At 45.6% G+C, this 26,677-nt stretch overlaps 1 long non-coding RNA gene across 3 annotated transcripts in view; it reads left to right on the top strand.

The window, feature by feature from the left end:
• The first annotated feature begins 211 nt into the window (after positions 1–211).
• The window catches only part of LOC121282640, a 74,319-nt gene continuing 47,853 nt past the window's right edge, over positions 212–26,677 (top strand). For 2 of the 3 annotated variants that reach the window (XR_005944088.1, XR_005944089.1), the window contains exons 1-3: positions 212–350; positions 4,360–4,447; positions 17,537–17,642. This is a non-coding gene — a long non-coding RNA (uncharacterized LOC121282640). The remainder of the gene's footprint in view (positions 351–4,359; positions 4,448–17,536; positions 17,643–26,677) is intronic. The other variant, XR_005944087.1, reaches the window with a different exon arrangement.

The raw sequence follows: 26,677 nt of genomic DNA on the forward strand, positions 1-26,677 counted from the left end.
CTCTGAACTCTAAGGAATGGCCTGACGTACATATGGTTGCTGTTTCTATTGGTTTAATTTAAAATAATGTCCTTTAGTTTTACAAGGAGGAAAAGCTATTGCACTCAATTGTTCGGTGTTTGATTAGGTGTGGCTGTTGACTGTTCTCTGTGCTCTGTGTTGTCTGTCAAGCCTGTGGGTGTAGTTACAGAGAAAGAGAAACTGAAAGGAATCTTGTACCTGGAAGCATTTTTTAAAAAAAAGCTTTTGTAATATAGTCCTGATCATCAGATATCTCTGAAACACAAAACACAATACGTCAAGTCTGAAGTTTGGGTTGAGCATCAACAGACACTCGATGACAATTTATGGTGAGAGTAATGTGATGATTCAGTCTGTTACAAATACAAATGTATATCAATTTCAATTTCTGGGATTGAAAGGGACCATAAATGGGAATAGCCACACAAGTCAAGACGAGGCCAGTAATTGCCCACTTTACAACTCATCAGCTGAATGAAGTATGGAGGGCATCTATCATCACCCTCCACTTAGAAAAGCAACTTGCAAGAGGAAGAGAATTAAGGGCTTTTGAAATGTGGTTCTAGTGAAGGGTCTTTAGAATCAGCTGGGCAGAGCGAAGAACCAATTAATTTGTCTGCAGGGAAATCAGAATCCCAGCATCTCATGAACTTTCAGCTAAAGTGAAGTGGAAATTGAGAAAGTGCGACCACTGGAAAAAGTTGGGTAGAGTTTGGCGCTGGTGACAATAGAAGGTGAAACAACCAGAAAGAACAGGCCAAGCTGGAGATGGACTGGATGGGTGGACATCAGAAAGTGGACAGAGGGGAATGACAGTGGCACCCAGAATTGCAGTGAACTGAGAGGGATGCCTATAGCAACTCGTGGACAATGGCTAATTATACCTGGAATAGAAATCAACCCTTCACTAGAACCACATTTCAAAAGTTTTAATTCCCTTCTCACAATCTTATTGAGGATTCAACTCTTTCACCCATAAAGTGTAATGTTCCATACCAGGAATCTTGCAAGTTGCTTTTCCAAGTGGAGGGTGATGATGGATGCCCTCCATACTTCGTTCAGCTGATGAGTTGTAGAGTGGGCAATTACTAGCCTTGTCTTGATTTACATCCTACATCCGTGATTCCTCTGACACCCTACATCACATCAACAATCTCCAGTTCCCTGGCCCCAACCGGCTCCTCTTCACCATGGACGTCCAATCCCTCTACACCTCCATCCCCCACCAGGATGGTCTGAGAGCCCTTAGCTTCTTCCTTGAACAGAGGCCCGAACAATCCCCATCCACCACTACTCTCCTCCGTCTTACACTGAACAATTTCTCCTTCAACTCCTCTCACTTCCTCCAAATAAAAGGTGTGGCTATGGGTACCCGCATGGGCCCCAGCTATGCCTGTCTCTTTATGGGGTATGTGGAACATTCCTTGTTCCAGTCCTACTCCGGCCCCCCTCCACAACTCTTTCTCTGATACATTGATGATTACTTCGGTGCTGCTTCATGCTCTCGTCGGGACCTGGAAAAATTTATTAATTTTGCTTCCAATCTCCACTACTCCATCATTTTCACATGGTCCATCTCTGACACTTCCCTTCCCTTCCTTGACCTCTCTGTCTCAATTTCTGGTGATAGACTGTCCACCAATATCTATTACAAACAAGCCTACCGGCTCCCACAGCTACCTCGACTACAGCTCCTCACACCCCGCTTCCTTTAAGGACTCCATCCCATTCTTTCAGTTCCTTCATCTCCGTTGCATCTGTTCTGATGATGCTACCTTCAAAAACAGTTCCTCTGACATGTCCTCCTTCTTCCTTAACTGAGGTTTTCCACCCACGGTGGTTGACAGGGCCCTCAACCGTGTCCGGCCCATCTCCCGCGCATCTGCCCTCACGACTTCTCCTCCCTCCTAGAAACATGATAGGGTCCCCCTTGTCCTCACTTATCACCCCACCAGCCTCCGCATTCAAAGGTTCATCCTCCGCCATTTCTGCCAACTCCAGCATGATGCCACCACCAAATACATCTTCCCTTCACCCCCACCACCCCCCCCACCCCCAGCGGCATTCCGTAGGGATCGTTCCCTCCGTGACACCCTGGTCCACTCCTCCATTACCCCCTACTCCTCAACCCCCTCCCACGGCACCTTCCCATGCAACCGCCGAAGATGCAACACCTGCCCCTTCACTTTCCCTCTGCTCACTGTCCAAGGGCCTAAACACTCTTTTCAAGTGAAGCAGCATTTCACTTGCACTTCCCTCAACTTAGTCTACTGCATTCGTTGCTCCCAATGCGGTTTCCTCTACATTGGAGAGACCAAACGCAGACTGGGTGACCGCTTTGCAGAACACCTTCGGTCTGTCTGCAAACGTTACCCAGACCTCCCTGTCGCTTGCCATTTTAACACTCCACCCTGCTCTCATTCCCCTATGTCCATCATTGGCTTGCTGCATTGTTCCAGTGAAGCCCAACGCAAACTGGAGGAACAGCACCTCATCTTCCGACTAGGCACTTTACAGCCTTCTGGACTGAATATTGAGTTCAACAATTTTAGATCATGAACTCTCTCCTCCATCCCCACCCCCTTTCCATTTTTCCCCCTCCTTTTTGTTTTTTCCAATAATTTATATAGATTTTTCTTTTCCTACCTATTTCCATTATTTTTAAATGTATTTCCATCCATTGTTTTATCTCTACCTTTTTTAGATTCCTTCACCCCACCCCACCCTCACTAGGGCTATCATGTATCTTGTTTGTCCTGCTTTCTACCCTTAATTAGCACATTCCTTTAGATAATATCACCACCTTCAACACCTCTTTGTCCTTTTGTCTGCGACATCTTTTGGTTATCTCCACCTTTCATTGGCCCTTTACCTAGCTCTTTTTGTCCCAACAACCTGCCCCCCCCCCCACTTAAATCAGCTTATATTTCACACCTTTCCTATTTTTACTTAGTTCTGTTAAAGGGTCATGAGGACTCGAAACGTCAGCGGTGTTCTTCACCACCGATGCTGCCAGACCTGCTGAGTTTTTCCAGGTATTTCTATCTTTGTTTTTGTTCTGGAATAGAAATGCCCTGATTCTCCCTCTATTTAAATGGTCAAAGGAAAATCAGTTAAGTGGGTTCTGTAACAGGCATATGATCCTTCTAATCCCATTTTCCTCTCTGGTTTCCCACGAAGTGTTGGTCAATACGTAGGCAGTAAAAACAAAATCTACCCTATTGATTATTATTGAGGTACAGATTCATGAACTTCTTCCTGAACCTCAGTGAAGTGCCCATTCTACTTGTTAGAGATTAGACAGTGAGCATAGCTACGGTGTTCACGTACGGGTATGTCATAGTCAAGCTCAATCCTGTACTCGCTCAATGTTCGCACACACTCACTTTCCAGCAAAATCATTGGATTATAGTCAGGGGTCCCTCCACCACACCCCCCGCTTCCCAGTTCTCATGGCTAGGGGGGAAAGAAGTCAAATAGGGTGTGGTGCATGGGTTTGAATTAGATTTAAGGACGTCAGGATAAACATTTCAGCAGCCAATCTTTATTGTACTCATTAAACAAATCTATAAACAACTCCAAACAAAACGATCAAAGCAAATTGTGGAATTTGGCCATGGTCTTGCAGGAGTAGATGAATTTCTTAGATTTATAGATTCATATTTCAGCAATTTTGCAGAGTTATTTTCAAATTAAATCTAATTAGTGTAAAATGCAGTGAGGTCTTATCACATTTAATGAGTGATTACCCATTTGGCTACTTTGTCAGCTTTAATTCCCGTTATATCAAGCAGCATAACAGCAAATAGCATTCCAAAGACCAAATTCTATAATGTATATGTGTTGGTACAGCATTTGAATAAGCGTAACCAATAATTCATTTATATTATGTTCTGAAAAGCCTTTTTTACCTCCTGATCTGACACAACAGATTTTTGCATCCACTCAAAGACCAAGGCCTAAAATGTACAGTGGGTAGGAGAGGGTACACATATTCCATATGCCAAAATGTACTTGCCTGGGGTCTTCACTGCTGACCACTAGCCTCCTCCCCCACCCCCACTAGCCTCCTCCCCCACCCCCACAAAGTTTGCAGGTTCAGAGACGATCCATTAGTTTTAATATCAGTCATGCTAACAGAACGAGAAGCATGTCTTGGGTGCCTGCCTTATTGGCAAGCTGCAAATTGCGGTGGTGGTTGCTGGTTCTGGGCAGGGGAAGGTGGCGTGGGGGGAGGGAAAGAGGCTCAAGGCTCTTCCCGGAAGAAACTTTAATGAGTCTCCAGTGATAATGCTGAATTTATTATTTTTTAAACACACCTTATTCTTTGGATTTCAGGGTGGGACCATGATCTGGATTCTCCTGGTGACCCTCACTTCCAGTATCTGCCTGCCTGAGGAATTTAAAATAAAAGGATCAGAGCATGGTTGGTGGAATAGAATATGACCATAACATTTCAGAGATGGATAAATCCCTTGAATTTGTAGATATATATTCCAACAAGACTAGAGTGTCATTTTCATATTACATTTAATAGGTGCAAAATGTAATGAGTTTTTATCACATTATTTAATGATTGAATATTCACTTAATTTGGAGCTGGTCACTTTGTCAGCTCTAATTCCCCAATTATGTTCAGCGGTATAACAGTAAGTAGAGTTACAATGATTAAATTATGTAATTTGTCTGTTCATGTGCAAGACCTGATCAAAGCCAGCCAAGCTGAAAACAACCAAACTAATGAATTGTTCAAAGTTTGGGTCTCTGAGAATAATTATCTCTCATCTAGTGTTGTATTACCATTCGTCTGCCTACCAATCCACCAAAACAGGGGGTTCCTTCCATTCATTCCCTACTGCTCTAATGCTGATGGGCTTGTTTGGGTTGTGAGTAGGTTCCCCAACCAACACACCATCCCAGAAGAAGGATAGAACTGCTGGATTTAGAAGTTGCTCTAATTTCTCACCATTATGGTGAATTTTTATTAAAATTCATCCAAAATATGTGCTTGAAGGGCTACATATTTTATGGTCTCTAGGGGACATGGCCAGGTTTTCACTCCAGAAGCAAGTAGTTCAAGTCAGGAAATCTCCCAACTCACCAGACTTGCCACAGTTGAAAGGCCCCCGAATGGTACGATTTTCGCTCTGGTGTTGGGGGGGGTGGGTGGGTGGGATTTAGATGGTGGTGCGGACATGGGATAGAGTCAGGCCCACTGCCCCCAGAAGCACATTAGAGGCGGTCACAGGGGTAGCTGAGTGCCGGGGTGGGCTGGTTAAAAGCCAAGTATACTAAATGATGCCATCTAGTTCTACTGAAAGAGCTCTTACACCTGCCCTTATTATGTATGCTTGGCTGATAGCCCAGGCTCATAAAAGGACTGTCTCAGTAGGGGTTGTGTTTTCACAGTTGGTGAGTGTTGTTGACTTTGCTTGATTGAAATCTTTAAGTGGTTATAATCAATTGTTCTTTCTGTGATCTCTTTTGTCAATGTATATTTGCACATGATTAAAAGCTGTGAAGTGTTCAAAACTTCTGATGCTGATACTTCAATGATCTGTCTGATTGATACTTCTGTAGGCTTGTAGGAACAGCTGATTTGTTTTCCAAAAGATTTGTGAATAAGTTTTTTTCTAAGCAGTTCGACACTTGCCATTGTTACTATTTGGTTCATTGGTTCTGTTCAGAGTGTTTGGGTGAATGGGCATGGAAGGGCCATGAGATGGCATGGAGTGTATGAGGGGCCATTGGGGATGGGTGGGTGGCAGGAATTGGCATGAATTGGCATGGGGGCCATAAGAGGATATGGGGTTGGATGGGGACATGAGTTTTCACTGCAATGAAATAGAAGGGGCATGGGAGGGGCATTGAGGCATGTGTAAGGCCTTCTTATCTTACTGTTCAAAAGGTTCCTGCATCCAGACTACGGTTCATAACTTCTCTGAGGGGCCAAGAACCACAAGTCATCCAGAAGCTAGCCTGACTCCATGAAAATTGCAGGTGCTAGAAGATGCCCTCCCTGCAATAGAGACAGCCAAGTCAGGGATGCAGGGTGAGAATTTGCTACCCGCCCCCTTATCCCATTATCAGCAAAAATTTGGGGCACCAGGAATAGAGGTGGGAATCCTAGAATCAGGTCCTGCACACCAATTTTAAATGGTTCCGTAATCATTGCAACTCTACAAATATAGGTGACCTAAAGTATGATAAAGAGTATGAAATGTACCCTGTGAGACAGCTTGTAAATTAGAATCCTTAAATACATAGAGCTATTGACTGGACTGAGTCTATTTCACTCATTGTCAACATCTGGCTCTTCACATTAGTAAACACTATAGTTCAGCAGCTGTGAAGTGGCAAGAAACTATAGAGAATAATTCAAAATTTAGGTGGTAACACAGCACCAATGCAGGAATAATAGGCGGGATTTTCCACACCCGCCCACCACCAGGATCATCCGGTCCCACCGCAAGTCAGTGGCCTTCTGCCTGGGGCGCTGCCTCGCCCACAGTGGCTCCTGCTCACAACGGGGCTGGAAAATCCCAGCCAATAGTGTCTGGGAGACCTAGGAGTCCTTGTAGATTCAATGCTCAACAAGTCCAATTAATGCCCAGAGCAATCAAATGCATGGCTAAAACAAGTCAGGAAGTTGTGGCAAATCTGTTATATCACACCTTGAGTACTGGTCACCAAAGAAAGGGAGACATTCAAAGTACTAGAGGTAGGGCAGAGAAGAGGCTAATCTGTATTGTCAAAAGACTGAAAAATGAGGAAAGATTAGAGAAACTTTGGCTGAGAGGTGATCCTATAATGGTATACAAGTTGGTAAATGGTATAGTGGTTCTTCAGGCCAAAGATAATAAGAAAATGTTATGGACTTCCAGTTAGAGTGGTGGAAGCAAAAATCCAGAAATCATTTAAGGAATAATTACATGTGGCTGAGGGGGGTGGGTGGGGAAGAGGATGGGAGTGGAAGTGAAGGAATGGAGGGTTGTTCTTTATGGATTTAATAAGATTTTCCAAATAGGCTTGCTCATCTGTAAGTACCTTGCTGTTTTGTGATATGCCTGTATATTTCCTCTCAATTCCAATGATAGAAAATACCATATCATTAGATCACTTTGTCCAGCTAAACAACTATCCAGATGCACTTACAGATAAATGATTTGCAGAAGGAAAAACATTGGTAAAATGCTGTTCAGCACAACTAGTCATTTACATTTCAGTCAACCACCATATACTGTTGAAAACAGTTTATAATTCTTCCCATTTCTCTTGAAAGCTAATGAAGAGATATTGGTGATTACTTATAATTTCATGATAGATTGGATTCCCTGCTGTTGTAGAATTAACTGATTTACATTGCTTTGAAATCCACCAGGTTACAGCTCAGACAGAAATTGAAAATTAACTTAACCCAATTTTCTCCATAATTGAAGTACATAAGCATTACGACCTAACCCTGCCTGTAATGGAATGACAAAAAATTCAACAATGCAAGAAGATTCTGGGTTCTAATTTTTTCTCCCATTCAGTTTGAGCAGTCCCCTGACTTACATACCTACTAATTTTAGCAACTGACGGTAATTGGAAATGATCCTAACTGACCCTGAACTGAGTTTTTGTCCCCATACTGTCACCATCACCAAGGTTGCCCATTTCTATCCCTGTAACTCTGACCTTTCTACCTCAGCTTATGTGCCACTAAAACCTTCATCCATACCTTTGATATCTCCAGACTTGGCCATCTAATGTTTTCTTGGTGTTCTCCTGTCCTCCACTCCCGATAAGCTTCAGGTCACCTGAAGGGGACTGCTCAAACTGAGTAGGAGAAAAAATTAGAACGCAGAATCTTCTTGCATTGTTGAATTTTTTGTCATTCCATTACAGGCAGAGGTAGGTCGTAATGCTTATGTACTTCAATTATGGAGAAAATTGGGTTAAGTTAATTTTCAATTTCTGTTTGAGCTGTAACCTGGTGGATTTCAAAGCAATATAAATCAGCTAATTCTACAACAGCAGGGAATCCAATCTATCATGAAATTATAAGTAATCACCAATATCTCTTCATTAGCTTTCAAGAGAAATGGGAAGAATTATAAACTGTTTTCAACAGTACATGGTGGTTGACTGAAATGTAAATGACTAGTTGTGCTGAACAGCATTTTACCAATGTTTTTCCTTCTGCAAATCGTTTATCTGTAAGTGCATCTGGATAGTTGTTTAGCTGGACAAAGTGATCTAATGATATGGTATTTTCTATCATTGGAATTGAGAGGAAATATACAGGCATATCACAAAACAGCAAGGTACTTACAGATGAGGAAGCCTATTTGGAAAATCTTATTAAATCCATAAAGAACAACCCTCCATTCCTTCACTTCCTCTCCCATCCTCTTCCCCACCCACCCCTCTCAGCCACATGTAATTATTCCTTAAATGATTTCAGGATTTTTGCTTCCACCACTCTAACTGGAAGTCCATAACATTTTCTTATTATCTTTGGCCTGAAGAACCATTATACCATTTAGCAACTTGTATACCAATATAAGATCACCTCTCAGCCTAACCTATTTTTTAAGTATGCAGATCAGGCTCCATTGATGTCATTGAGCATGACTGCTTTTTTAACTGTGAACCTGAGGGTAGCAGCTAGTTCAGCTGATGTTAGAGAATTTAGACCCCATTTTAGAACAGATTTACTAACACTCTAAGAGACAGATCTATCAAAGTGAAAATTATGTCTTCTTCACATTTATGAATTTGGTGGTTAGGTAATACCGGACATTCTAAAGACTGAAGATTGTAGAAGGAAGGACAAACTGAGTAAGGTACAGCGTAATTCACAGTACTGACGTAATGGTAGAGTATGGCCTGGATTTTTGGCAAGTCAGGAGGTTTCGGGACCCCATTAAAAATGGCAGCAGGACCCAATTCTGGGATTTGAGCAGTTTTCATCAGTGCGGGATAAGGGTGCAGGCAGTCAGGCCGCATACAGCACTTCCACCCTTGCCGGCTATTTAAACCCCTGACAATTTTAGTGGAGGCAGACCTCTTTCGTAAGTAGACATGGTTCATGGTCTCTCAGCGGGGACATGAATCTTGGAAGAGCCCCAGTTCCAAGTGGGGAATCAAAAAAACAGCCACCTGTTGTTGGAATTCTTTCATTGACAGGCTTTGAAATACAAAAAAAAATCTGTTCTTTCAGTTTCAATAGTTAAATGCTGTATTATAGGTTAGATGTGTTTTTACTGCAATGATTGATTATTGGGCTTCATCCTGCAGGTAAGTTAACCATTACATTGGTCAGCTTTACATGGGGCAGGATTTTATGCGTCGGTGAGCGGGGGTGGGGCCAGCTCACCGACGCATAAAATTATGTGCGGTGACATCGGGGGAAACCCCCAACATCACCGCGCCCCAATTAAATTTTCAGGAAGGCGGGGGCCCAGCAAAATCATCTGTGCGCCTGCTGACCTGTCAATGGCCAATTGAGACCATTGACAGAGGTAATTAAGTAATTAGAGGACCTGCCCGTCCAACCTTAAGGTTGGTGGGCAGGCCAGGAGCCCCGGCGCGAATTGGAAAAAGCATGAAACCTCACCCACAGGCAGGATAAAGTTTTTGTGAAAATTATGGACATGTCCCAACTCATGTGACATTGTCACATGAGGGGACATGTTAGGGAAATTTTATATTTTTATTTTTATTTTTTTGACATTTACAGCCAATCTCCCTGAGGCTGCACTTAGCTCAAGGAGATGAGTGCATTCTTTCGTGCGCATGCGCGAAAGAGCGCAGTCTCGATTTTGGGATCCCCCCCGCCCCGCTCCCCCAACTCACACGGGGAGTGCATAGCGCTTTACAAGATTTGGTGGGTAATTGCAGCATCAAAATATGGTAATCCAGTTCAGCAGGGGAATATCTTCTGATTCATCCGTAGATGCAATTTTATACACATTAACTACAGGACATTGTCACTGCACATGTTCAGATCTGATGAATACCAGTGATAACATTGTGGTGAGAAGTAAATGAATATACAATTGTCTATTATATGTTGTAATCTGGTAAAGGGAATAGAATTGGAGGAAATACATATTTACTGAATTGTGTGTTCTGCTCCTTCAATGTTGCTCTGTCCTGACATATCCCTCCAATATTGTTTCTGCTTCTGATGTTCTCTTGTTACAGATATTTCTGACTTCAGTGTTCCAGAATATAATTGATATTTTCAGTATGTTTGATGTCTCCCTGTGACTGACATTTATCAGAGTTTGTGTGTCGTTTTCCTAGTTTGAGTGAATTGCACAGCAAGGGAGTTCTGACAACATCACAAACCTGAATATAGTTTATTCTGACCTGGAGGCATTCTCTTCACATTTACATAGTTTCATGTAATGACAACAGCACTCCAATAGACTATATCCTGCATTGCTATTAATAACACAATCACCTATGGTTTAGCAGCCCCACATTCGGGGAAACGTCACCTGTCCTCTCTTTCTCTGGTCGAATGGATGTTGTTTGTCTCAGGTGTGCCTTAGAAGAGTCGATACCTATTATTGATTTCTTTCCTGCTGTCCAATTGTGGTGTTATAAAAGCTGTCACCTTAATGTAAACTGTGATACTTTAACAAGCCATTGAGTGGCAATGCTGTGACTGACAGGGATTGACAACCACCGCGGGTTCTAGTTACAGTGGGAAATATGAGATCAGATTAACTCATTAAGTACCAAATCATCTATACAGGATTCAAACAGAGTGAAATCACTTTGGGCGGAATTTTACATTTTTGAGACTAAGTGCGGTGGCGGGTGGGATTCGTGGCACATTTTCCACTGGGCGTAGGGGTGGCATTTCATGCCCAATTTCACACTCAGAAGTCCATTAAATATCCATCGGCGAGTAAGTCTCCAAATCACAAGCTTGGGTGGGCACTGATTCATCCGCCCTGCCATTACCTAATGGGGTCAAAAATCTGGGCCCCATGTTTAAACACCACCTGAACACATATTCACTCTCTCCAGCCCAGCTGAATGAAGGGGATGTCTCAAGGGGATGGCTGCATCCTAGAAGAAAGCTGCACTGAAGTTCAGTAAAGGGCCCCCTAGATCTTGGCCCTCTAGAGGATGCCCGCCAAAGTCATCAAAGACAACAGGGTGTAATGGTCAGCAGGCTGCCTCCACCTCTACTGTGGATGACGGGGATGCACCTAGACGTAGAGGTAGGGTTACAAAAATTAGAAGTTTTGACATCACTTCTGGATCACTGGTGTTCAATTACTGTTTATATCATGAACCTTTGTAAATACATTTGCTGTTCATGAGAATAATCTCTTCATTTGAAAGCATCATGTATATGCATTTATGTGCCCTCTTATTGCGAGGGTGAGCCATGCTCCCACTCGGTGATCGCCTCCCTGAGCCTCACATTCATGTGATGTGTAGCTGACTCATGATAGTTATTCTAGCCTTGTGTTATGAGAGGGAGGTGTGTATAACTCTTTACTGGAATTGTCAGCAAATACGTTACTAACCAAACTGCTTAGAAGACAACATGGAGTTAGGCATGCTCAATAGCCTTTGAAGATTAGCTGTAATTGTCTCTCTAAATGAGAAGATTGCCTTTATTGGTGGTGCCAAAGCACAAGGCCTGCAGCTATAATGCTCTCTCTAACCATATGCACATCCCAGTGTCCACTGAAAGTTTCTCATAAAGGTGGTGACGACTGCATAAAGTTCTTTGATGCAACTTTTGCATTGTTGTGCCCACTTTCCCTTCCCAGAGAACATTGATACAGGGTTAGCCACTGATGTTTCTAGAGATTAGGGCCTGAGATGAGGGTTGAAAGTGCAAGTCTGAATGCTGAACATGTTCTCAATGCCACTGATTGTAAAGGCCTTTCAGTGCACTGGCATACACTAAGGGACAGAAAGAATTTGGCTGTATCTCGTTGCCTATACCTTAATCCTCCTAGAATCTTGTGCATGTCAGTATGGTACTGGCAGTCTTTCAAGACGTGCTTATTCAAGGGCATCTCACGTGGAAGCCACCCTCACCTCCCAATTCAGGTTTCTGCCCTTTCTGCTCTTCATCGTCTGAGGAGCTCTTAGTTTCCTCCATATCTCCCTCTGGCAAGGGATCTCCCCTTTGTAGCACCAAGTTAATGTTAATGAACATCAGGGGGTGGTGCCATGGAGCTCTCAAAGCCACAAGTGTGTAATCGATTGCACCCTCGAGAGAAGCCTGAGATAGCTGCAAACCCCAAAAATCTAGCAGCCTTGCTAGCTTCATCGAGTGTGAACTTCACATAATGATGAGCCTATGATAGAGGGCATCTGACACCTCCTTGATACATTTATGTGCTAAGGACTGTGGGATGCCACATAGATCCTTTGTGGATCCCTGGAATGATTCACAGGCAAAAAAGTTAAGTACCTTAGGGCCAATGGCAGTGGATGTCCTCCCAGTCCATGGGGCACTAGATCTTCCCACAAAATGTGGCAGATGTGATCTACCACATCTTTGACAAGTTAATGTTAATGAACATCAGGAGGCGGTGCCATGGAGCTCTCAAAGCCACAAGTGTACAATCAATTGCACCCTCTAGGGAAGCCTGAGATAGCTGCAAACCCCAAAAATCTAGCAGCCTTGCTAGCTTCATCGAGTGTGGCATTGTCTTTTGCTCATCTCCAGATAGAAAAGTCTTCTTCAATAGATCTTTGGTCATGTAAGTCACCTCTGTGGAATGGGTCTAACCTTCACACCCTTTGGATTTTGCTGGGGCTCCTCTGGACCATGGACCTTGAGCCTCCTTTGGGCTAGGCAGTGCAGGGCCCTTCTCCTTCTCAAGTGGATCAATGCCATCAAGAAGGCAGCATTGAGCAAAGGCTCCATTATTCAATCCTCCTTCTCCCTGGGGAATGATATATGCAATGGATTAATGAGCTCTGGGCAAATATAGTAGACTTTCCACGCACAAACAGAAAGAATATGTCATAACCTAGAGCTGTGTCTGCACTACTAGCTTTATGCTGACACCTTGCAGCTGAGGCGCACACTCACAGATCCAGGTGACCAAGGTACCAACCCTGATATTTGACATCTCAATCCCACAGAGGTTGGAAGGGATTTAGACACCTTCATGAAATGAGCCGCCTTACCAATGACATTCCTGCAATCTCTCATCTGGTATGTTGATCAAGCTCAACTTGTAATGACTGAATGCCCTTTGGCCCATGATCCATGCCAATTGAAGAAATCACATTAGAGGCTTTCATTGATGATCTGGCAAGTATGCAGCAGCTGTGCTTCCTTAACAGTTGCCTGCATTTTCTGTTAATGCTCAAATGGGTCAACTGTATTGTGAGGCCACTGGCTCCTGCAGTCTCTCGTTAAAGTGCAACAAAAGGCAAAAGCTCCAATTGCACCTTCTCAAGGGAGTCTTCCTCTTTTCTCTGAGCTCTGACTCTATTTCAATGTTGAGACTCCAAGCAGTTTGAGGGTGCCCCTGAAAGGGTCCCTGAGTGCAGCCCTGGGCTCCTCCCACACTGCCTCAAACTCCTCCTGTGCAGATTCTTTTTCAGTTTTGATTTCAAACTGCGCAACTGCTTCAGGCTTTCAAGATGATGGTGCTGCATTTTTACTTTGAGACCAGCTTCGACCCTCCCCCTGTTCACGTTTGGGTCCTTCTAATCTTCCTGGAACCCCACGGTGTGCAAGTAGAGCTTCCTTTGGATGTTCTCCAGCCTCCCCCAGTAATCCTGGATCCCACTGTTATTGTGGTGAATATTCCAACCCTCTCCCTGAACCCTTCACTGTTGATGTCCCCCTGTCAATGTGGAGCTCACCCCTCCCCTTTTAAAGGCTGTGTGCACAGTCACATACAGCGAAGAACACCCCCAGGAGAGTTCTGAATCTCCCCTTTATTACGTATTCCACATTTGCAGGCTGCAGTCGCCTCCCCTAACCATGACCACTGCATCTGCAGTCCAGTACCAAGCCAGATAAGCCCATGGTCACTGACTGTAAGACCATGACAACACCCTGCACACCAAGCTGTGGCTTATCCCAATTGAACACACAGCCCTTGTCCTTCCCTGGAGTGAGACTACAATGTGTGTCATGGATAGCCCTGGATCATGGATCGCAAAGCCCAGGACTGCCTTTAATGTCTCACCCTGAGTAAAAGGACCGCAAAGTCCAGGACTGCCTTTAATCTCCCACCCCAACCTCTTGGCCCCAGACCATGAAATATGACTGCCTTTCAATGAGCTCTCCGATTCCTTTTTTGCTGATGACAACAGTCTCCCTCCCCTTCACTACATGAGTGTTTGTGCAACTCATCCCTCTTGCGCACCCCTTCCCCTCCCCACCTCCATGAGTCTCTGTGCAACTCATACCTCATGTGCAATACTAACACAAACACTCCCCACCCCACCCTCCCCTCACCCCACCCTCCCCTCCCCTCCCATTCATACAGTTTGATTCTCATCCACCCCTTATGTTTCTGAATTCTAGTCTTCCATGTCGGGCTCCAGCTTCCTCATCCTTGGTCTCCCCTCTACCCAACATCATCTCCCCTCCCCTCCCCTCTCCCACCCCATCATTGTCCCCCATGTCTCCTTCTTCCTTCCCCCACCTCCAACCCCACCATTGTCCATTGTCCCTCTCTGTCTCTGTCTTCTACTTCCAACCACGCCCTCCCACCACCCCCCCCCCCCCCCCCCCCCCAAAACCAGGTCACAATGCTGGCCTCTGTCCCATAGTACTGCACTGCCTGAGCCCCCCAGAAGACACCCTCCCAGAATATGGAGGGAGCTGGTGAGCAGACCAACACTACACCCCCACCAGTGTGGCATCTCACTAGCATTGGTGTGAACCTGGAGAAGTACTGCTACATGTAGGCTTTGAATGTTGCACTCATCTCAAAGTCACAAGCAAACTGAGGGCTGACAGCTGCACGCTACTCATTTCCAAACATGATTCAGATTAATCTAATTTCCCACTTTCCCAAGATTGGGCGGGGGAATGTAACTCCAGCAATTGAGCATTCATGACATGGTAATGCCTGCAAATGGCATTCCCAGCTTGGATCAGTGGGAAACCCGATCAACCATCAGCCCACCATGAAAGAGGTGAGAGGAAAATTCCAAACTGATTTCCCGCCAGTGGGAATCCGAATTTTGGTCTTGTTATGACCACAGCCCAAGTTATGTGCTGAGCAAGCTAAATCCCAGGTGAAATTTGTCTTCCTGATCATAGACTTCTTTTTTGTATTTTGAAAATGAGGGAAAGAACTACTGATCCCAGAAGCATAGAATCCCAGTAACACTTTTAGGATTTTAAAATTAAAAGATTTATTAACAAGAAGGAAACAAACTTAAGCACACAGTTAAAGTTTCACAGTTAAAACAGGTTTGTAAAACATCCCCCCCAAAAAACTCATTTGGTCAGAACACACAAGTAAACTACTTGGCAACAACTCCCTTATATATTTTTAACCATAAAAATCCAGTAATATTACCCAAGGCAAAAACTGCTGCCACTTTAGTAAAGGTATACCACGCGACTTCTCACTCTCTTCCACTCTGCTGTGGAATCCAAAAGAAAGGTTCAGAAACAGACAGCTTTCTGAAAACAAAGACTTATCTGGCTTGAAATTTCGATGGCTGCTTCAAATTCACAACTTTCAAAACTTCTTCCAGCACAGATCTGGTCTCAGGACATTTCCCCCACACAGCCACCCAACTCAGCTCAGCATCTTTCCTTGAATATCCTTTTCCCCTTTCATCTTAGATTCCATTGCCCTAAGCATATCTTGGAACTCAACTTTTCCAAAATATAAAAATCTTTCATGTTTTCCTATTGCTTCCACTTTCAGGTCAAATAAAATTTAATAACCTTCCCTTGTTTACTTAAGAAACCATTGTAAGTTGTAAAAGTTCCTTGTCACTTCTAAACTCCCTTTTGAAAATTAAGAGCCAAAAAGTCAAATTCCTACTTATAATGCAAATTTCAAACCCAACCTATTTACTTGAAATCCAACTTTACCATGGCCTCTCATTACAAATGCATGCATCTAGCCCATTTACCTTTCATTTCTCAGTTCACACAGACAAGCTGTCTTTACTAACCTCCCCCTCCCCTCCCAACCCAGTTTAATTAATCATGGATACACATACACATACACACAGCCTTCTTTACAGAATACCACTATATTCCACCATAGATATAAAAAAAACATCCAACTTCAGTCTCTCTCCAAAGTGTCCACTTCCGCCTGCCACAAAATTCCACCACTCCTCCCTGATCTGTTGTTTAGTCAATGAACTTAATTGCAAAGAATGCCCCAATGCCAATTCCAAGACTTTTCATGAGTCATAGATCCTGGAGAATAGCAAGAGCCAAAAGGTAAATTTTCTGATTGCTTGCTCCTAACATGGAACTTCACTTACCAGAATGCAAATTAGGAAGTAATGCATGTGGAGACTACCATTGTCCATTTACTAATATTAGTGGATCAAATTATGAGCAGTTCGCTGGTGTGGAATTTACTGATTTTCTTTCTCAACAAGGGAGGCTTTACTTCAAGTATACATAATTACAAAATTTACTGTAGATACTCCAAGAGACTGAACAAATGAAACATAGACAGGGAAAGGATTAGTGTAGAGAGAGCTTTACTCTGCTTCAAAAGAATGATGTACCTCATATGGGGATATTTGATGGGACAAGATAGAGGGAGTTTTACTCTGCGATAATCCAAGCTGTACCTGACCTTGGAGTGCTTGATAGGGCAATGTATAGGATTTTGCTGTGGGTCTTATTTCCTAGCACCCTGGAAAACGAATACCTACAAAACAGACAGTCATTGTGAAATTAAACATGTACATTCTAGGAAGGCGGACGCCTGAGTCATTTCCTAAATAAATTTCATGTTCTTAAATAGCATTAAAATATCATCTTTCACTTGAGACTCACACATAACTCACTTGCAATCCCAATCTCCCTACGGACTCCAGGACAAATTAATTCAGCTCTCTTAAAAGGGAACTTTGCAGTTATCAGGGCATCAGTGAAATTCCCTTAGCAGCATTATACGCTACTTAAGCAAGGGAAATTGATGTCTCGTGCTCTGAAAGATTGACGGCATTTTCCAGACACCGCAGATTCTCGACAGATTCGAAAGCGGCTGTTACTGCGAATGAGATTTAAATTATTACTCCAGCGTACACAGGAACTATACTGATCCAAACTGCCATAATTATTTAACCCCAGCTTTGAATCTATGTGACTTCATCACAGGGCCATATTGAAATGACTGATTGTAACTTGATTTTCACTCAGTGCACGAAAGCAGGTTATCTCGGAATTAAACACAGCCACTTGCAGCACAAAATTGAATGGCTGTTGCCACTGTGCTCAGGTGTGACAGTCAAATGGCATAAAGGATGCTGACTGCACTTGATACAATCTTATTTCTCTTTTTTAAATCTCATTTAAATGAAGAAAAATAAATTGTGAAGACTGACAAGAGGTCCAATACTCCCAAGGAACAATTCGTGATGAGCGCAGTATTGACTGACATCCGCCTTTGTTGCTGACAACCGCAAAGGTAACAAATTATCTGTTCCTATCCTTTGAATATGAAGTAATTATTATACTCATCAGCTCAGAAATTGCTTTGACATATTTATAAATATTTCTGTATTTTTATAAATTGAAGCAGCAATTTGTTATGTATTTATAGTTGAGGGCGTCTTTCAAAAATGCAGTGAAGGTCTTATGGACGAAATACCAGATGAAATGCATTTTATTTTTTAGGATGATTTCATAGTTTAATCAATCAATTTATGTACTCTTTATTCTGGAGTTCAGAATCAAGAGTTCTGTGCCTGGAGTGTAGGACCTATTCATATGTTAGGTCGTGTTTACGGTGAGTTGGATAACACGCTCCTTTATAAAGGCAAGCTTTAACTTCAGTACTTGTTGCTGTGGACTTTCCTATACATTGTACAATGAAAAATTTGGGTAGAGTTCTGGAGCTGGAGAACCTTGAGATGATGTTCAGATTTGGGCAGTGGGCTGTGTGTGACAATACTGAAAGAAAACTCGAGGGTTGCCAGTACTTCGATGGTGTCTTCAGCCTGGGAGAATTGGAGACAATTTCAGGATATAGAAGCACTTTATAGAGTCTCAGGATCTGGCAGGAGTGAAACAGGATCCAAGGTCCAGTAGAACTGTGAAGGGAATTCAAAATATTTCAGCATTGGGAGCAAATCTCATTTGAGAAAGCATATTCCAGGATCTGCAGACGGTGGAAGGGGCTGTTCTAGAATTTGAAAGTACTGTACTAGGAAGGGGTGTTCATGGAGGGGTTGGAGAGTCCAGAATAATGGAGCCTGATATGTTCTCTGTCCAATTTTGGTCCATAAGCTGTCTTTCCTGCTGTTTTTTGATTGTCAGTCTATAAATTCATTCAAAGCACTCAGTGCACTAATGTGGGTTTGCCAACCCTGAATGGCTGGTATTGCTGGCAATCATAAGAATTCTCTCTAGAACGTTCCCAAGGTAAATTTCATTCTGCTCAGAAAGAAGTTTCAATATATTTTGTTCAAATTTTTCAGACTTTATTGCAAGAAATCTGTTATTTTTCCAGATGTTTCCACTGTGTTGGAAGGAAAATAGATTTGCGTACAGGCCAGAATTTTCCCACCCTGTTGGCCGCGGGTGTCATGGGGGCCATGGTGGGCATGGTGGCGGTGGTGGAGGAACAATGTAGTGGGAAGGCCAAAAAATCAGTTTCACGTCGTCATGAAACCATTTAGCCATCGTCCACTCCACCCGTCAATGGCGAGCCACCTTTCCCATTGTCCAACGTTGCAGGGGCAGAATTTTACATCCTGTGGGTGGGCATACGCCCAACCCAATCAGGCGTAAAATCATGCAAGAAAATAGGCGAGTATCCCGATGTCATTGTGTACTCGTGCGGTATTTCAGTTGGCGGGCACGCGCTAAAGTCAGAAGCGTGCCCACAGACAATTAAGAGGGCAATTAAGCCCATTTATGGCACAATTGACTCATATTTTCCATTGCCCATCGAACCCTACGGTTGGCGGATGGGTGAATCAGCCAGGCGGCCTTTACATTTTTCATCAAACCTCATCCAAGGATGGGATGAAATGTCCATGATAAAATAAAAATAAATTTCTGTGGACAGACAGCATTTTTATCAGTAATATTTTCAGGTGATTGGTTATGATGCATGGGCACTTTTATCAGCTTTTAAAACAGTTATTTGAGCATTTTCAGGTCTGCAGCTCCCTGAGGCAGCTTTCTGCCTTCAGGGAGCTCTCTCGCAGCACTCACCCACACCCACGGAAATGTCATCCCCTGCCCTCTTCCTGCCCCCACCCCGGCAGCGCTGAGCATTTCAGTGCGTGTTTCACGCTGGCCAGCTGTTAATTGGCCAGCCAGCGTGAAATCACAGTTGGGAGCCGATTGCAGTCAACGGTCCATTTTCCAATTGCTCCCAGGCCCGCCAACTTGGCGCGCCTGCCAGAGGTAAAATTCAGGCTCTAATTTCAATGCCTTTGCATCTCATCATCTTGCCTGCTCACTGGAATCATCCATCCACATCAAATTTACCACCCACATCAGCAGGAAAACACCCCAGCCCAGAACACCTTTGGGCAAGTGTGATGTGCAGAAGTTGGGACTTACCGTTAGGGCCTTACTCACATTGCAGACATCTGAGGAGCTGAAGATGCTGGAGCCCTACTGCTACTGGACCCTGGAGGAACACGTGCACCGCATGCTTGGTGGATTCTTATGGATATGGCTTTGCCACAAACCAGCTCACGGAAGGTGGAGGCCTCTGTTGATCTCTGAGGTCTGCTTCAGGACATGATGGTCTTGGTCATGGGCTGCTATGGATGATCAGCGAGGTGGGGGAGAGAAAGGTGTACCGGGGGACGGGGTGGTGAGGTTGGGAGGGGGTGGAATGAAGGTATTGGTGGAGTTAGGTTGGGGGGGGAGGGAGTACAGTGAGGGGAGGGGGTAATGGGAGGGAATGCAGAAACTGGGGAGGAAGGTGTAAGGAAAGGACTTCGGAGGTGGGGGGGAAGGACTTCGGGGGTGGGGGGAAGGACTTCGGAGGATGGAAGGAGTCCGGGGAGAGGAAGAACATGCAAGGGAGGGGTCTGTGGAGTCAATGACTGCTTCCTGGGGAGTGAACTGGTGGTGGGCATGGTAAGAGCAAATGAGCATGGGTGTGGTTAGAGTGAGCCGGAAGGATGGAGGCTGAGGGTGTGACAGTGGCAGTAGAAGGGATGGGAAGGGTGGTTGGTGGGGACTCGGAGGTGGACACGGACCCTGGGGGTGGGAAGGAGGAGGTGGGGGTGGTCACTGTGGATGGGGGTGGGATTCTTAGGAAAGTAGGGAACATACACATTCACCTGGACATCCTGGAAAGGAAAGGGTTCTGGTTGGTAGGTGACGGTGGGGAGGTGGAAGGTGATGCCAGGGGAGGGTCAACAGTGATGGGGGAAAGGACTTGGGTGACTGGGGGAGGGGAAAGGACAGGGGAGCTGAGAAGAAACTCAACGACTTCCATGGTTGTTGAAATGGAAAGTGGGCGGAGCCTCATGTTGTGCGGGCACAGGTGCTGCATGGGAGTGTGATCAGTGGGTGAGCGGAGATGCAGGTCAGCTCAGATAGACAACTGAAAGAGAACCCCAGCAAGCAGCATTGAAAATACTCAGGACATTAAGGTGAGTGTGATGGAGGAAGGCTCAGTGTGAGTGGGAGAATACTTGCACGAGGCTCCAAAAGGCCTTGCTATTCACACACTTCTCCCTCCAGAATCACTCGTGGTCCGGCTGCATGCAGCTGAACTGCTAGTTGGGGGGATTTTGCCAGAAGATTCACGTAACCTGTAAGTGAAGCTGAAAGACACCATTGCACATTATTAAGTGAAAGTGAATATATTTTCAGATTATAAAGTGACAAAATGCATTCACACGTGCAACCACATGTGATTAGAAATTCTTAACTTTTCTAGGCCTCCCAGTTCTTCCAGGTGCTGCCCTGACATCCACAGGAGGGGTGGAGGCAGCTTGTGCAATGGTTGACCCTGTTGCTTCTGAAGACATTGGTGTGCACTCTCTGGAGAGCCGAGGCCATGATGGCCCTGGTTTGCTTTGGGCTGTCCTCCTGTGGGCCAGCTGCCCCCCCTGTGGTGACAGAGTATGGGTTAAGGGGGTCACAGGCAAAATGGGCTCGGAAGGAGCAGATAACATCTGAGATTGCTGAGTGGATGACCTGAGGTGTCTAGCTGCCGCTCCTCCTCCCTTCAGGTGCCTGAGGGTCGTGGCCTGACTCCTTGAGGGGAAGGAGCACATGGAGGGACATCAAGGTGCCTATTTCCCCCTTGCATTGCCACTGCAGGAACTTACCTATGGCTGCCGTGATGGAGTGCAGGTCTGCACACATCTCCCCATTCTGCTGGACCAGAATCTCCATGGTGTCCACTATCCTCCTCATGGAGACCTGCATGCACACACATGAGGGCACAACTTCATCAGAGAGCAGACAGACACATTTCTCTGACTCACGTGCAACTCTGTTGAGGTCTTCCAACAGCTCTGCTTGATTTCCCTCTCCTGCTGACTCACCATGATGATTTGGAAGGCTGAATCCAGAGGTTTATTATCTGACTCAAGCCTCACAGATGCCCTTTCCAAGCAGTCCTCCAAGTGCTGTGGAACTCGGTTGAACCAGCCTCTTCCCTCCGCGAACATGTGTCCTTGTGGTAACCACAAGATTATGAACTCAAGCCTGCTCTAGATCTAGGTCCCACCGAGGTGTGCGTCTCTTCGCTGGCGGAGGGTGTGGGTAAGCGCTGCGACAGGTCTTCCAGGCTGCTTATTTCCAGCTCTTCTACAGAGGAGGTGTCCTCTTGGCTGGAGGTGAGGACCTGGATGAAGGTGAGGAACTGGCTGACTGAGGGTGTCGGTTGCTTGGCAAAGATCCTTGTGAACAAAAATAGAGATGATTAGTGCAAGGCAGCAGAGTCAAAAGCAGGAGAGAGAGCACTCACAGTTGCATTAAGAGAGGGATGATGTGGTGCAGGATCCTCATGTCGGTGTTACCCACTGAATTCACCGTCGCCGCAGGCATGGTCCAAGCCCTCACCAGCCAGCGCAATGGCATGCTCCTCAAAGTGAGTGAGGGGCTGAATATGAGCCACTCCACCCCTGGCCAGGACCTCTCGCTGCTGTTGTCAGCCACCTTCTCCTGCATGAAAACGGATGGAGACAGTGTGAGCAGGACGCATGGCATTGCATGGAATGTTTGTGTGGTGAGTGGAGCCATGGACAGGATGAGGGCATGAGCTCCAGATGATATGAGCCTGATGGCGATGTGAGGGTGTGTGTGAGAGTTAGTGGTGTTGGCCCTTGAGGTGTGAGATCCTTGTGGATGTGCGATGGGTTTGTGAGTGTGTGAGTTGAGAGTGATGAGGTGATGACTTACTCTGGCGGAACGAATGAGATCATTCATCCTCTTCCTACATCGATGGCTGCTCTCCTCTGTGTTCTGTGGTGCTGACCACCGTTGCCATCGCCACCCAGGCCAGATTGGTGACTCTGATGGACCTCCTACGTCCAGAGCAAATGTAGAGGACATCATAGCGGGCTTCCACCATGTCCAGCAGGTGCCCCATCACTAAATTTATGGGCTGCAGTCTCCTTTGCTTTGCCTGGAACAGTCCTAGTCTGAATACATGAAGTAGGCTGCACTCTGGTGCACTTTAAATATGGCGCCCGGAGAGAGGAAGCGCTGAGTTCATGGCGTGGCAGGCAAATCCAAGCTCACCCGCCAGTGAGCCGGTGTGTTCCCCATGAATGCATAATTAATGAGGCAGGATGCTCCTGGAATGGGACAATACAGCATGAAAACCCGCCATTGCAGCCAGCGGACAAAACATCCATTTTCCCGCTCACTGTCACACTTTATGCAAATCTGGGACAACTCCACCCTCAGTGTTCAGAGAGAGTCAGGAGCTGGAACGGATTTGCAAGAAATCAGAAGCACCAGGGAGACAATAAATTGAGGCCAAGGCTCAGGACCTATGCCTGAGGAGGGAGTCGGCAGTTGAGGTAGACCTGAAAGAAATCAGGAGCACCGGGGAGTGGATAAATGAGGCCCAGGCTTGGAGCCTATCACTTTCCTGAAGAGAGTGTTGGCAGCTGGATTGAACCTGGTTGCACTGGAGTTTGAAAAGGTCAAAAAAAATTGAATAATTGCAAAATTGAAAGACCCTGGGTGGAAGCTTCCCAGAATTGCACTAAGTGTGGTAGCGGGTGTGAAAAATGGAGTTTTACCTGCCAGCTTCAATGGAGGATTTTCACGCTGTATCGTCTCCTTCCCGTCTCATAAATTATGCAGTCACGGGAAACACACCATCTCACTGGCAGGCAGCCTTTGGTTTGCCTGCCATGCCATTATTTCGCCAGTTCCTCACTCTGTATGCCATATTTAAACTGCAGCCGCACACCCAGACCTCAATGCTTGCAGCCCAGGTCTGCTCCAGTGAAGAGATGGCCCCAAAAGCCAAGAAGAGTGCAGCCCCCCCGATTCAGTGATACATTCCTGGAACGCCTTTTAGATGCCATGGAGGCCCACCACAATGTTCTCTACCCCTGCTGTGGCTGCAGGAGGCCCATCAGTCTCACCTGTCTGGCTTGGGAGGCAGTAGCAAAGGTGGCCATGCCAATGCTGCACACAGAAGGTCGGCCATCCACTGCAGAAAAAGGATGAATGATCTCATCCATGCCACCAGGGTAAGTCAACCATCTCATTATCCTCAACTCACACATTCATAAGCCCATCACACATTCATGTTCTTCTCACCCACTGCCAGCTCAAGGATAATTACCACTCACTCTCTCATGCATACCCTCACACCTCCATCTGACCTCAACACCTCTGCAGATCGCCTCCTCATCCCATCCATGGTTCCACTCAGTACACAGGAACGCCTGGCATCCTTCTCATTTGGCCTGCCATGCGCCTTGCTCACACTCTCTCCATCTGTCTTAAGCAGGACAAGATCACACATAATCAACAGGAGAGGTCCCAGACCATGGATGGAGTATCGGACATCAAGGTCTTCACTCTGTTTGAAAGTCATGCATTGGAGCTGGCCGGTGAGGATGTGGACCATTGCTGCGGTGACGGTGAGGTTTGCAGCAAACATCCAAATGAAAATCCTGCACTTGATCTAGGACATTGGTCACAGACTGCTGTGGGGGCTGAGCTCCATTGCAGATGCCATAGTTGCCATAATGTCAACGCTAGAAGGGTGTGGGACAGCTCGATCTCACTCCAGCTTCCTCTTCTCCTTGAGGAGTCAGCCAGGGGCCATCAGGCATCCACAAGGAAGAGGATCAACAGCTTGACACCCCAGGGCCATCCACCCAGGTGACTCCAGGAATGTCTGGCCGATTCAAATCCCCTCTTCCTGTGATCCCATCATCTCTAGCTCCCCAGGCCGAGGATGGTGCGCCTGGCCCACAGCAGGATACCCAAAGCAGGCCGCAGCCCTCCAGGACTCAGCCCTCCAGAAGGCAAGGTCATCACAGACAGGGCATAGCAGTCAGCAGGCTGCCTCCACTTGCACTGTGGGTGTCGGGGAAGCACCAAGACGTAGCAGCAGGGTTAGGAACGGTAAAAAGATGTAAATATTTTGAGTCAAACAATTAAACTAAATTAACAAATTCAGGGACACAGTAAAAGCAGACCCTTAAAGGGAAACTGCAAAAATAAAAGACAAAATGCAAAGGAAACTTACCAATGTCATCCCAGATCACCTCAGCTCTATTTAAGAAAGGGACTATTTAGAAGCACACTACGGTGTGCTTGCACACGCACAGGAGAGAGAGCTCCTCCTGAGTGAGACACAGCCAGGTGTCCACAGACAGATGGAGAGAGTGTGAGCAAGGCACATGGCAGGCCAAATGAGAAGGTGAGTATGTGTATTGACAATTTGGTGCACAGTGGTAATTGAACTGGTAAGTCTTTCTCTTTAATTTTTGTAAGTTCAGTACTCTAGTTAAAAGGTTGGTAAGGTAGCTGAGTCAGCTGATTGTATGTCAGTTAACTGTCAATCACCTGAAGCCTGATTAGGGCCTGAATAGGTGTCGATTACTGTTTAAAGCTTAACTAGTGAGTCATCTCAGCTCTGTTTAAGAAAGCGACTATTTAGAAGCACACGATCTATGTGCTTGCACACGAACAAGGGAGAGACCTCATCGTGAGTGAGACACAGCCAGAGTGTGTGTGTGTGTATTGGCAATTTGGTGCACACTGGGAATTCGGTGCAGAGGGGAAGAGATGCTCATTGCATTTTTTATTTGCTATCCAACTTCTTAAATCTTCAGAGAGTGGTCTTGCCCTGCTGCAGCAGTAGAGGCTACAAGGGAAAGGAATGACTGGTAAGTAATGGGTAAGGTCGGGTAATTATTTATTACTTTTATCGCTTATAGTTTAAAGTCTTTTTGTGGTTTAAAGTTTGTATATTCTGTAGTAATGAGGATCAGGAAAGAAGGGCCCTAGAGTATCTGATTTAATAGGTCTAATTTAAAGGGATAAGTCATAGCAGGAGAGCTCAAAGCCGTGGAGTGCTCCTCATGCTCCATGTGGGAAGCCGGGAACATTTCCAGTGCCCGGAACCAGCATGTGTGCAAGAAGTGTGTCCAGCTTCAGCTCCTGGAAGCTTGGGTTTCAGAGCTGGAACAGCGGCTGGGGACACTGTGGAGCATCCACAAGTCTGAGAGCATCGTGGATAGCACGTTTAGCGAGGTGGTCACACCGCAGCTGAAGGGACTTGAAGGAAGGGAATGGGTGACCACCAGGCAGTTGAAGAGAAACAGGGAGGCAATTCAGGAGACCCCTGGGGTCCTGCTTGCAAATCAGTATTCCATTTTGAAGGCTGATGACAACGATGGTTCCTCCAGGGATTGCGGACAGAGCCAAGCTTCTGGCACCACAAGCAGCCTTTCTGTACAGGAGGGGAGGAAGAAAGGAAGAGCAATCGTAATAGGGGATTCTATAGTCAGGGGAACAGATAGATGCTACTGTGGCCATCAACGTGACTCCAGGATGGTGTGTTACCTCCCTGGTGCCAGGAACCAGGATGTCACTGAATGGCTGCAGGGCATCCTGAAGGGGGAGGGTGATAAGGCAGAGGTCATGGTACATGTTGGTACCAATGACATAGGCAGAAAGATGGATGAGGTCTTGCATCAAGAATTCAGGGAATTAAGCAGCAGACTAAAAAGCAAGACCTTTCCGGTTGTACTCTCTGGATTACTCCCAGTGCCACGTGCTAGCGAGCTCAGAAATAGAAGAATAGCACAAATGAATAGGTGGCTTAAGAGTTGGTGCAGGTGGGAGGGTTTTAGATTGCTGGATCACTGGAACCGTTCCTGGGGAAGGTGGGACCTGTACAAGTGGGACGGTCTCCATCTGAATCAGAGTGGGACTAACATTCTTCCGGGCGGGTTTGCTAGTGCTGTTGGGAAGAGTTTAAACTAATTTGGCAGGGAGGGGCACAGAATGTTAGCAGAATAGGGACACATCATAATA

Source organism: Carcharodon carcharias, chromosome 9 (assembly GCF_017639515.1).
Source record: "Carcharodon carcharias isolate sCarCar2 chromosome 9, sCarCar2.pri, whole genome shotgun sequence".
Classification (NCBI taxonomy): Eukaryota; Metazoa; Chordata; class Chondrichthyes; order Lamniformes; family Lamnidae; genus Carcharodon; species Carcharodon carcharias.